We start from the raw sequence: 4,155 nt of genomic DNA, 5'->3' as shown, positions 1-4,155 counted from the left end.
GATAAAGCTCTTTCCCTCTCACCCTAGATCTTACCATAGGCCTGGGACAATTTGGCAAAGCAAGAATGGACTTGTTCAAAGTCTAGGAACAAAGAGGAAGAAGGTTTGTATGTGTTCAGCGAAGAAAAAGAGATACAAATTAGAGAGAAAGAAGAGGGGTCTTGAATCCATGGAGCACCGTTACACACCTTGACAGCCCTGGCTGTCTCCAATATTTGGGGAGAAATGTCTTTTCAACACAGAAATGAGAAAGATGGCTCCTATGGCAGATGGCAAAGTGGTTCCTCGTACGCACTGCCAGAGGTATGCTTCAAGCTAACATTTCAAGCAGAAAAAGACTTTAGACATTGTATATAATCCTCCTAACTCTTTTAATTTTTACATATGAAGAAACTGAAACCTAGGGAAGTTGTGACTTGCCTGAATTTACACTGCCTGAATCCAGGGGAATTAGGATAAATGTTCCCCTAACCGACGTTTCCTCAAATCTACATTCAGTACTTTTTTTCCCCGCTACACACATGAATTGCTTGCTCCCCAGAAGTAACCCTTCCATATGTGGAAGGAGGTGCTTCTTCCATGTTCAGTATAACAGAGATGAAACAAAGTGAAGGAAGCATGTTTCCCCCTTCTCTTGTAAGCCCACAGCCAGAGCAGCTAAATTTCTATACATTTGGTACAACTCTTTCAGCTGGACTTCAGTTCTACAGACGAAGGATATGTAAAGTAAGGTCAAGTTGGATTAATGCTGTGCTGCAGCCAAGGCTGTTCTGGGTGCAAATACCAGAAGCCAACTCAAATTAGTTTGAGTAAAAGGAGTGCTAATACCGGAGATGCAGAAGTACTCTTCTTGGGTTTCACATACTTTGAGGAGAGTAAAGAAATAAGGACAGGTTTTACATGAAATGGAAAGCTGGGGCCAGGCATGGTGGCTCACACCTGTAATCCCAGCACTTTTGGAGGCCAAGGCAGGCAGATCACCTGAGGTCAGGAGTTCGAGACCAGCCTGGCCAACATGATGAAACCCCATCTCTACTAAAAAAAATACAAAAATTAGCTGGGCATGGTGGCAGGCCCCCGTAATCCCAGATACTCGGGAGGCTGAGGCAGAGGTTGCAGTGAGCAGAAATTGCACCACTGGACTCCAGCCTGGGCAACAGCGAGACTCTGTCTCAAAAAAAAAAAAAAAAAGGGAATCAAAACTGTTTTCTATATACTCTTTCAGTTTTGCATCTGACAGGACAACATCTACAAAGAATAGAATAGATGAAACTCTTTGCAGCGGAACCTTAAAAAGCCATTATAGGAAAAAGGAATGAGTAAAAGATGGCTCAACTATCAGTTCTTGTTTAAAAAAAAAAAGCCAAGATTTTAGATTAAAACTTTAATATGAACCTAGAACATATTACTAGGAGCATAAGGCTCACCATAAGGAAAGTTTTTTTTTCCCCTTATTAGTCATACTATATCTAGAATATTGGGCTCCACTCTAGACACTATGAGAAACAGAGAAAATAAAAAAAATAAAATATCCCATGGGTAAAATTTTTGAAAACGTAGTTTTTCCAGAGGAAAGACCATAGCCAGAGGACTTGATAACCTTCTTTAAATATTTGAGGAGCATTTAATTACGGATATTCTCTGTGCCTATGGGACAGAACTAGGATGAGTTAATAGAAGCTGTGGAAGTGGAATAGTGTGTGGCGGGAGGCCTTCTGTGTCACAAGGGTTCGTGTGTGATCTGTGAAGGGAGCCACGTGCTTCACTGCATGATAGAGAAAAAACTTTTCAGCACATGGCCCAATTCAAGGGAAAAAAATTTGTAGGACACATTTTTTCCAACTCAAAATAGCTTTCCTGAATTCCACTGGGGAAAGCTTTTTACAACTTAGATTAAATTCTTTAACAAACAGCAGGATGTTGAGAGATTTTGGCATTTCTTTGTAGTTATTAGAATTTAATATCTGGGCATGTTAGCAAAATAGCAACTTTTCAAAACCCTTACATTGGTGTAGCACTTGAGTCACAAAATACCCTCACATGAGTTATTTCATTCTTGAAACACCTCTGCAAAGTAGATACGGTATTTACTATCCCTGGGAAACAGGTTTAGAGAGGCCAAATGACTTGCCAGAGTCTAGCAAAGGAGGATAACATTCAAGCAAGATTTAGTTCTCTCCTTTTAATGCAAACTTTAATGATCAAGGTGGTTGCCGTGGAGACTTTTTTCTTCTTTCTTATCACTCTGCTTAGTATGAAGTCAAAAAGCAACCAATCACTGCCTCACAGGCTAGATGTACGTGTTCCTTCCATTCCCAAGAGAATTTTCAGATGAGAGCGTTTTGTTAAAACAAAGGGAACATGCTTTGTATAACTAAAAGAAGGTGCTGCTTTCAAAAAGTGCATAATCACTTAAATGTTAAAACTCTGCAATATGATTTTTTAATAGTTTATGAGAAAATATTTTCTGTATATTTCGCTTTTAATCTCCAAATACATTAATATTGGCATTATGCATTTGGATTGCTAAATAGCTATGTCATAATAACTATTGATTAGTTTTCTTTATTAACCTAGGTTCCAATGATATGGGCCCTCTACATCCAAGAAATAAAACGGCATAATGATGAGCTCTAATATCAACAGTGTGTACCCAGCACCTAGCACAGTATCTACTAAGTATTAGGCAATCTATAAATATTCATTAAATAAGAGAGCTTTTTTGAGCTGCACCACTAGAAAGACGGTGGAGCAAGAGCAAAGAAAAATCCCTTTGGTTCCAGAAAATCTCCTGAAAAAGAGGAAGGCTTATCAAGCCCTCAATGCCATCCAGGCAAAGCAGGCACTTTAGGCAAAGAAAGAGCAGAGGAAAGGAAAAAGGCTCAGGTTTAAGCGACTGGAATCATTCCTACATGATTCCTGGCAGCAGAAACGTGACAAGGTGTGTCTCAGACGACTAGAAGTGAAACCTCATGCCTTGGAATTGCCAGATAAACATTCCTTGGCCTTTGTTGTATGCATCGAAAGGATTGATGGCCTGAGTTTACTGGTGCAGAGAACCATTGCAAGACTTCGCCGAAAGAAAATGTTTAGTGGTGTCTTTGTAAAAGTCACCCCCAGAACCTAAAAATGCTGCGTGTAGTGGAAACTTATGTGACCTGGGGATTTCCAAATCTGAAGTCTGTCCGGGAACTCATTTTGAAACATGGACAAGCCAAGGTCAAGAATAAGACCATCCCTCTGACAGACAACACAGTGATTGAGGAGCATCTGGGGAAGTTTGGCATCATTTGCTTGGAAGACCTCATTCATGAAATTGCCTTCCCAGGGAAGCATTTCCAGGAGAGCTCATGGTTCTTGCGCCCTTTCCACCTCTCAGTGGCCCGTCATGCTACCAAAAATAGAATGGGCTTCCTCAAGGATATGGGCATAACAGGCTATCAGGGTGAACACATCAATCAGCTCATCCGCCAGCTGAACTAGACCCAGGTGCCAGACTGCAGTAATTTTTATCAATGAAGTGGAAGCATGGGTTTTTGTTTTTGGGGGAATTTTTATCAAGTATCTTCAAAGAAGATTATTTCCTGCCTTATCTTCAAAAACTGGAAAGGAAGGGTCAAAGAAAAGACAGTAACTGGCTGGGCGCGATGGCTCACTCTTGTAATCCCAGCACTTTGGGAGGCTGAGGCAGGCGGATCATCTGAGGTCAGGAGACCAAGACCAGCCTGACCAACATGAAGAAACCCTGTGTCTACTAAAAATACAAAAATTAGCTGGGCATGGTGGCGCATGCCTGTAATCCTAGCTACTTGGGAGGCTGAGGCTGGAGAATCGCTGGAATCTGGGAGGCGGAGGTTGCAGTGAGCCAAGATTGCGCCATTCCACTCCAGCCTGGGTAACAAGAGTGAAATTCCATCTCAAAAACAGAAAAGAAAAGACAGTAGCTTATGTTCACGGCAAGTACCTCTCATCACAGTCCAATTCCAAGGAAAACTTCCAGCATTTTCTACATTGGCTGCCGCCTCATCTGAAATCAGCACATTCCATGGAGGAAGGAGTCCTGTTTTGTTGCATCTTCTATCCTAGGGTTTAATGTTGGTAAATGAGTAACTCTAGCATTTGTACAAGGCTCCCTAAGACTCCTACAGCAGTCGA

General features: G+C 41.4%; 1 pseudogene; it reads left to right on the top strand.

The window, feature by feature from the left end:
• The first annotated feature begins 225 nt into the window (after positions 1-225).
• On the top strand, positions 226-3,483 carry LOC112624344 (annotated as a pseudogene).
• The last annotated feature ends 672 nt before the right edge of the window (positions 3,484-4,155 follow it).

This window comes from Theropithecus gelada, chromosome 5 (genome assembly GCF_003255815.1).
Source record: "Theropithecus gelada isolate Dixy chromosome 5, Tgel_1.0, whole genome shotgun sequence".
NCBI classification, from domain to species: Eukaryota; Metazoa; Chordata; class Mammalia; order Primates; family Cercopithecidae; genus Theropithecus; species Theropithecus gelada.
This window is presented reverse-complemented; position numbering and strand designations above follow the sequence as displayed.